At 31.8% G+C, this 9,643-nt stretch overlaps 1 pseudogene; it reads right to left on the reverse strand.

Annotated features, from left to right (window-relative positions):
• The window catches only part of LOC149160021 (uncharacterized), a 45,951-nt pseudogene that overhangs the window by 1,124 nt on the left and 35,184 nt on the right, over positions 1-9,643 (reverse strand).

Below are 9,643 nucleotides of genomic sequence, written 5' to 3' on the forward strand. Positions count from 1 at the left end.
ACCATGCAAACATAAACTTACAATTCAAACAGTTGTTCCAACTTTCCTAACATAGGAGGAATCTGCTCTGTAAGCCGATTGTCATTTAGATGCTCGCATATTCATGTACTGGTCACTACCAATGGGAATCCTCTTATAATTCAAATCTAATTTGTACTTTTTGCATTGTATACATGATGATAGACATGATTTAAAGCTCTTACCAGTAGCTCAACTTTGTCATGTTCACCAATTCTGATGGTATAGATCCTGTGAGATTATTACTATGAAAATATTTGAGAATTATAAAGGAAAGAGTAACAAAATAAATTTGAAAATTAATTAAAGTAATATTCAAAAAGCAAGGAACTGGAGGATAGAATTCAAACATTTAAGTATGTATGCAACTTACAACTTTCTCGTGTAATTAAAATTTCCTAACATAGGAGGAATTGTTCTAGTAGGATGATTATCACTTAAATCCCTGTAACAAAGATACTAATCCATCAGGTTACTAATTGATTATGTGCCAAGTCCCAAGAAAAATGAAAAAGCATATAATTTAATGATGGGATCTCTAGACTCCATATTTTCCATATCCTATAAACGTTTTCAACAAGTAAAGAACTAAAAAGGGAGTAGAACCCAAGGTAGCACTACCAACTTACATAATCTTCATGTTTTGGTCTTGAGACAATATCAAAGAAATAGGTCCACTTAAATTGTTATTATTCGCAATATTGTAAATTTGGTCTATGTGTTAAGGAAACTCCCATTATTTTCTAATACAAGTCAAAATAAATAGACAATTACAAATTAAAAAAAACCCTCTATAGGAGCTAATAACCACAAGATGTTACAATACTTACAGTTGTTCAAGTTGTTTCAACTTCAATATTGAAAAAGGAATGCCTTCTTATAAATCATTATAAAAGACATCTCTACAAGAAAATTTAAGATGAAATCAACTAAAGGCATTCTATGAAACTATTAGATTAATGTCTATTTAATTTCACTAGAGAGATGTTTAGAGGAATGTAATATATTTGTCAGTCCTTTTAAATCTCATCAAAATACATTTTTTTTAGAATAATACTTGATTGTGACCCATTTGTTTATAAAAATAATAATATAGTAACCTTAAACCAAATCATGAGTGTTGCATTATGATCAAATCTACTTAAACTAACTTGCAGTTGACTATTAGTTTTGTTTGGATGTGTAAACATTTGAAATGGGTCCTTCCTAGAAGAATCCACCCACTTCATTAATAAATAAGCCAAACCCATCATACCATCACAAGATTAGAAGGAAAAACTCCTAGGATTTTCAAAGAAGAGCAATAGCAAATATCATTAGGAATTTGGCCATAACAACCATTTCTTTTGAGGTCACTGCATACAGAACATAATAAATCAACTAAGAACACCATAAAATTATGAAGAATTTCTCCATATAATTGGCGTTGTAATAATCAACTTAAATGACAACCCAAATATTGTAAAAACAAATAGACATTAGACTTATGGATTCACATACATCAATTCTGGACTTTTTAGATTGCGAATGACTTGGGATATATCACCTCCAATATTTCTCCTCAAAATATATATTTTTCTTTATACTTTCCATATTGTTCAATGTTAAATTAATGAGTTAAACAAGGAGAAAGCCACATTTAAAATCAAGATAAGTACCATAAAACTATAAGGTTTATGTTGTAGCAATTTCAAGTCAGAGTCATATTTGTTTCCAAAACATCAAACAAGAGATATATATACACTACAAGAAAAAATTTCAATGGTGAGGGTGATGCCTATGACATACCTTTAAGGTTCATCACCAATTTTGCATACGGTGAGTGTCCTTAAAAAAGCATTGTTGTAAGTGCATACATTAATGGTACTTTATGATTTGTCATCAAACCCATTTTCAATGACACCTTTGGTGGTGGTTTTTAAAGGCCCATCACTATTTGTATCTTTGGTGACACTTCTACTGAAGATATTTTTTTGGCCCTCACCAATTCCCTTTTTGGTTACTTTTAGTGATGGTCAAAAAATGTCTATCATCATTGATTTTTCCAATCAATTTTTTATGACAACATGTGACCGTTGGTATATTTTTTGTCAAAAGATAATGATTTAAGACCACTGTTATGTAATCTTTTTCATTATGTGTCCAAGGCCATAGTGGTTAGAGTTAATAAATTTGTTAAGAAGTAGTTAGTGTGTATCATTTCCCTCAAGTAATGAGAATATACTTTCGCTATGAGTCAACACATGATTCATGTTTGTTAGGTTTATTATCTAGGAAATTCCCTTTATATGACATTCCACTGGTTTTTGTAGGAACCATATTATTTAATACATCATCAAGCTCATTGAATTCTTTTAATGAGAGAAACATATCCCTCTTGAACACTCTTGGCACATGTTGATATGCTTTGGCACACATTAACATTCCTTGGCATCTCACTTGTGTTGGAACATATTTATGCCTAGAACATCTTGTCGTGACTAGTTCTCCCAAGAAGATGTTGCCATGCCCTAGCATAAAATAGCACTCCATTAGCATGTGTTGGCATGCATTGTAGTCCCTAGCATACTTTGGAACATATTGGCATGCATTGACATACATTAGAACTTGGCACACATTGGCACTTGGAATGTATTGGAACATATTATTAGTGTGCCTAGCGTGACCCTTTCGAAAAACATAAAGTATTGAATTATTAGCCATCTTAAGTGTTAATTTCCTTGAATTTTAGCTTGGTTTTCCCTTTTGTTTCATTGACACTCATTGACACATGTTGGCACACCCTAGAACCCTACACATGCCTCAACACTATTTGGCACATGTTAGCACACCTCATAACTCCCTAGCACACTTTTGCACTTCTTGACATGCTATGGTATTCCCTGGCATGCCTTACAACCACTTACCATACCTTGTCACTACCTCCTTGGTATACCTGGCACTCATTTACACTTCCTATCACACACTCATAGTCATTCATTTGCACACATTTTTACATAGTGCTCCCTTGTGTTTCCCTAGTACCCCCTAACACTCCTTGGTATGCATCGCTACTCTCTGACACACCTTAGCACTCTTCAACATGCCCTGCCACTTCATACCATTCCTAACACTCCTTGAAACACATTGGAACTTGGCACATCGTGGCACTTGGTAAATCCTTAGCATACCTGACATGCATTGAGATGCCTTGGTATGATTTAGCATGTGTCAGAATAGTTTGTCATGGTTTAATATTAAATTTATTTCAAATCAATTATTGGAAAGAAAGAGATAAGTAATAGAGGAAGATTTGACACTTAAAATGTATTAACACTTGACACGTATTGGCACCTACACTACTACAAAAAAGGCCTTTAGGGGTGGTTTGGATTATGGTGGTATTTTGAAAACCGTCTCTAAAAGTGTTTGTAGGTATTTAGGGGAGGTTTTTGAAAATGCCACTGAAAGTCATGAAAATTTGAACTTTTTCCAGGGTTTTCTAACAATAGCCTCTAAAAGTGTTTTCTCATGACTTTTGGAGGGGGTGTTTAAATTATTTCAAGTAAATATAATTGTCATGGTGATTTTTTGAAACCCCTCAAGAAAGTCATGAAAATTGAACCGGGTGGGGGTGTTCTAACAACCGCCTCTAAAAGTGTTTTCTCATGACTATTTCTTTTGGGAGTTGAGCGGGGGGGTGGGGTTTAAATGAATTCCCGTAAATATATTTTTCATGGTGGTTTTTACCCCCCAAGAGTCATGAAAATTAAACAAATTCCTCTAAAAGTGTTTTCTCGTGACCTTTGTACGGGGTGGGGAGGATTGGGGGGGGGGTTAAATGATTGCTCCAAAACATATTTTTCACAACAATTTTTTTGAAATTGACAAGGGAATCTCAGTAGTGGTGATAAGGGGATTAGGGGCCCCATTATCACAACCCATAAGTGCTTAACCTGTGACGACTAAATTCCCTATCCCTTTAATCCACAAGGCATAATCCCTTAATCCACACAGTCATAATTCATAACAAACCCCCTTACCTAACTAGAGGTACTCTCTATGCCAACCCAAGACTCAAGTTGAAGTTATGAGAAAGGGGTAAAAGTCTAAACAATGTAAAATTTGAAACGGGAACTCATACTATTACCCGTTTCATAGAGATAACAAAAAAGTGACCTGATTTTGAAAAGGGGCGATGCAAAATACACATATTTTTTTTACAGAATAGTTTTTGGCACTTTAAATTTTTTATGTACATTACATTTTAGAATGTTAGTGATTTGCATTATGATTTAAAAAAGGGGTGATTTTGCATCAGACCCTTTTTTTAAGAGACCTATTTTTTGAATTTAAATTTTCTACTGTATGAAATGTAAATAATTATTTTCTAAATTTAACAACTTTTGACACTTTAAATTTTTTAATGTATTAATTGTGGATATTCTTTTTAAATGTTACATTTTTTAACACTTTAAAATTTTTTATGTCAAATTTTTTTGACATAAAAAAAAGAAAATGTAAAAATATATATAAAAAGGACAAAAAAAAACACAAAATGTTGAAAAAAAAGAATTATCTCTTAAAGCATAACAAATTTGGGAAAAAAATAAAAAAAAAACTATAAAATTAAGTAACTAAAAATAGAAAAAAAAAACTACAAAAAAAACTAGAAAAAAATTAAAAATTAAAAACTAAATAGATTAAAAAAAAGAAAACTAAAAAAAGGGCGGCCATAAAAATCTAAAATTCTATTAAAATCAAGATTAAAAACATAAAAACAAAACCTAAAAAAAACAAAATATACTTAAATTAAAAAAAAAAAAAAAAACAAAAAACAATTAAAATTTAAAAAAATATATATATTTTTAAATAAAAATTAAAACCCTAAAAAAAAATTAAATTTTAAATATATATATATATATATTATATATATATATATATATATATATATATATATATATATATATATATATATATATATATATATATCTTTTAGATTAAAAAAAAAAAATCATATATTTTCGATTTTTAAAAGATAAAAAATATTTAAAACTTTAAAGAACATATATTTACGATTAAAACTTTAAAAAACATATATGTACGCAGCTCTGGTGCCTAGGGTTGTGCCCCCATGGGTGGTTGGGCGTAGTTATTCCGATTCCAAGAATCGGATAGCCACCCCCATGGGTAGTTAGGGGGTGGCTATTCGATTCTCCCCCACGGGTGGTCGGGCAATAGCTATCCGATTCCAAGAATCGGATAGCCACCCCACGGGCAGTCAAGGGGTGGTTATCCGATTCTCGGAATCGGATAGCTATCGCCTGACCACCCATGGGGGAGAATCGGATAGCCACCCCTTAACCACTCGTGGTTGTGGCTATCCGATTCTTGGAATTAGATAACTACTGCCTGACCACTAGCGTGGGGGAGAATCAGATAGCCTCCCTTAACCGCCCATGGGGGTGGCTATCCGATTCTTGGAATCAGATAACCAACCCCACGGGCGATTAAGAGGTGGCTATCCAATTCTCCTCCATGGGTGGTCAGGCGATAGCTATTTGATTCCAAGAATCAGATAGCCACCCCCATGGGCAGTTAAGGGGGGGTTATCCGATTCTCAAAATCGGATATCCACTACTTGATCGCTTGTGGGGGTGGCTATCTGATTCTCGGAATCAGATAGCCATCTCCCAGCCACCCTCACGGGCGGTCGGTGGTGGCTATCCGATTCTGAGAATCGGATAACCACTGTCCAGCCACCGCCACATGTCGCCGGGCAGTGGCTATCCAATTCTTAGAATCGGATAGCCACTACCCGGCCACCCTAATGGGTAGTTGGGCGGTGGCTATGCGATTTTGAGAATTAGATAGCCACTGACTGACCACCCGTTGCGGTGGTCGGGAGGTGGCTATCCGATTCCAAGAATCAGATAGCCACCGCCTAGGCACCCCCACGGGTAGCTCGGTGGTGGCTATATGATTCTGAGAATTGAATAGTCACCGCTCGGTCACCCCCATGGGTGGTCGGGCAATGGCTATCCAATGCATCTCCACCACCCAGGGCCACGAACCCAAGGGAAGTTGGGTTGCGGCTGATAAAATTGGTTTTTTTTTTTAGAAAAAATAAATTTCGTTAAATATGTTAATTGTATTTTGAAATAAATAGATTTTAATTTTAAATGTTCTTTTAAATTATATATATATATATATATATATATATATATGTGCGTGTGTGTGTGTGTAAAAATATGTATTTTTAAATATTTTAAATGTTATTTAAGGAAAATAAAAAATATATTTAAGCTTTTTTAATTTTAAATGTCTTTTTATTCTTATTTTTTTAAATCAAAATTCTAAATCATTGTCAAATCAAAATTTTAAATTTTTAAATTTTTAATATAAAATTTGAAATGTTTTCTTTTTATTTTGTAAGTAAAAAGTATATTGTTTTTTTTTTAATTTTAAATGTATTTCGATTTTTTTTTTTTTAATTTGAAAATATGTATATTTTAAAAATTTTAATTGTTTTTTGAGTTTTTTTTTTCTAATTTCAGCGTATTTTTGCATTTTTAGCGAATTTTAAAAATGTTTTTATTCTTAATTTTAGTAGTTTTTAAATTTTCTTTTTGTTAATTTTCTATTTTTTAAATCTAGTTTGTTTTTAATTATTGAATTTTTAGTTTTTGTTAATGCTTTTCAAAATTTTCCAATTTTTACTTAATTTTATAGTTTTTTTTCAAAAAATTTTATAGTTTACGAGATTAAAAAAAATGTTGATTTTTTGAAAATATATTTTTCTTATTATTTATTTCTTTATATTTTTCTAAAAAATTTAATGCTTATCTTTTATAGGTTATTTTTGTTTTCGTTTTTTTTGTTTTTTTACATTTTTATGACTGATTTTTTTTTTTTAATATATATTTCTATTTACATTTTGCTATTTTTTTTCTATACCTTTTTTTTCGTTGCTTTTATTTTTAATTTTATGCTTTCATTATTGTTTTGAAATTTTAATGTTTCTTGGATTCATGATAAAGTCTTTTACACCAATATTTCAAAATGTTGAAAATTTACCCTAGAAAACAAATTGTTATTCTAGCATCAACACTTTTCATTTTGAGGGTGTTTTTTGCACAATTTTTGCACATAAAAATTCGGTTTTACTGGAATTTTTTAAAAATGTTGAAAATTTATCCCAAAAAAAAGTCATTGTTCCAATATCAACACTTTTTATTTTCACCCTATTTTTTTCATAATTTTTGTACAAACAAATTGTTTTCACTGCCATTTTTAAAGCATGTTCAAAATTGACCCTAAAAAAAAAATCATTCTAGTATACACACTATTCGTTTTTAGCACTATTTTTCATGTTTTTTCATGGTTTTTTGGCTACAGTTCCTGTTTTCAGTTTATAATTCCCCTTTCAAAGTTTACATTGTTTCTACCTTTGTTTTTAGTTTTTCTTTGCTTGAGAATACTTCTAGTGGAGAATCTTCCCTTGAATTGTCCTGAAAGCTTGTAAGGTATTAGTTGGATTTTCTACAGTTTGTAATAGAAAATATTATAAATCAACCTAGATATACTTACATCCTCTCAAGGGAGTCTTTAGTCGACTTCATATGCCCAGAAAAATAGAGTATGCACTTGTTTCTCCCTAAACCTAAAATTTTGTTCTTATTTTATGTTTTTGGGTTAGGTTAGGGTTTACAAAAAAATTACGTAATTTCTTATCCATAGATAAGCTAGATGTCTTGGTGACTGTGCATTTATTTGACATAAAATTACTCTTATCGCCATGTTTGTCTTTCTAATTTTGTTTACAATCCTATTAGGGCTAGACATCCTAATACTTAGGAATGGTTTATGCACCTTAATATTCAAATACCTCTAGATTGATAAATTCTTGTTTAACTCACTGTTTAGCACTGTTTTTTCTTGATGATTACTTGTTTCAAGGGTTGAATCTAACGTGTTCTACTACTATGATTTATCACCTTTTATGTAAGTTTTCAACAACCAATATATTTTTCTTCTTTTGTAGTGTTTGGGGATCCTCTTGTACTAAGTGATGACTTACCAAGCCTTCCAAATTTCCCTGGATCCTCATCCATCCAAACCTAGAAATGACGTTCAATAATAACCTTGATCTTACCTTGATTATTATATTCTATTAGTGGTAAGTTTGGTAACTGGATAGGTTCCCTCAGACTTAATTTTCTTGCTTTGAGGGACCATAGAGACTACTAAGGAACACTACCTTGTGTAGGAGCCATCCTTCACTAAAATGGTGAAATATTTTTCCTTAACGATAGTGGTAACACTTCCCTATTCCACTAGCCTTATCACCGTGTGAAGGCTTTGCACTAAGGTACTAGACTTTGTGATAGCAGTCCCATTGATCTATTTTGGTCATTTGTGGAAATTGACAAAATTATTTTGGTTCTTTCCACATGTGTGGTAGAAAACACTAGTTTGGGATTAAATTCAAAGGAAAAGGTTAGGTCTAGTAAATGGTGTGGGATGACGAAATCATGAAAATGAAGAAGCATAGATCTTGATGTTATGTAATCTCCAACTTAAAAAAAGGTATTCAAACACCATTTCAAAATTGTCTAGGTTGGTCTCTTTCATTATTAGTTTTTTGTTGATTTTCCATGTCTTAATATTGCAAGTTTGTTGGATATAAATGTATTTTCCACTCAAGAAACTATTGGAAATATTCCAGGTCCATGACGTATTTGTCAATGTGGTTTAATTCAATAATGATTTCAAAGTATAGTTAGAGGCTCATTGTCAAAACTTCATTTTTCATCTCCATATTTCCAAAATATAATGGTTCACGGCTCATGTTCACTTGCTACTGAAAGAAAATAAGTAGTAAAAACCCTAATAATTATAGTCAAGGGAGGTTATAATTACAAAAATAAATCCACAATAATTAACTAGTCAAGAAAAGTGATAAGGAAATACAAATTGACGATTAAAAATGCATCGGTATTGGAAATAATCTTCTTTCAACTTAACCTGGAATATGGGAGAATATATCTCGAATGGTAGGCTGTCTTCCATCCTCATATGTAACTACTTCCACCTTGGCAAATAAATAAGATTTTTTTCAAAATTAATCACACTAAATATTTAACAAGAAATCCCCAATAACAAATCAAGTACATATCAAAAGCTAGGAATGACACATATAATGTGGTAGCCAATATTATCTATACCTCATAGTGTTTAGAGGTCTCTGGTGGAAATGTAGTGATCTTGAATAGCTAAGATTAAAGTGTTTAGATTAGAATATGGTGATGGAATTTTTTTTGTTTGTAGGACTTAAACTTGTATTAGTTGAATGCTCACCTCGATTGTTGAATCATGAGCATAAATTACCATGAAATAGTGAATTGATAATGTATAAACTACTATGAAACGGTCAATTTGCATAGACACCTAACACCTCACTAGGCTAGCCAAGGAGACACCTCATCATCAGATTCTAAACATACAATCATGTTGATTAGGTTTCCAAACCCCTAATTTCATATGCTATATCATGAAGACAAGGATTCCACTTTTAACAAATCTAGATCATCTGGAATCAAAATTGTCCAACTGATATTCCAAATAAAGATGCCTACTAGTGTAA

This window comes from Pinus tabuliformis, chromosome 5_2 (genome assembly GCF_031772625.1).
Source record: "Pinus tabuliformis cultivar Carrire ecotype Pingquan chromosome 5_2, CPIR1, whole genome shotgun sequence".
Classification (NCBI taxonomy): Eukaryota; Viridiplantae; Streptophyta; class Pinopsida; order Pinales; family Pinaceae; genus Pinus; species Pinus tabuliformis.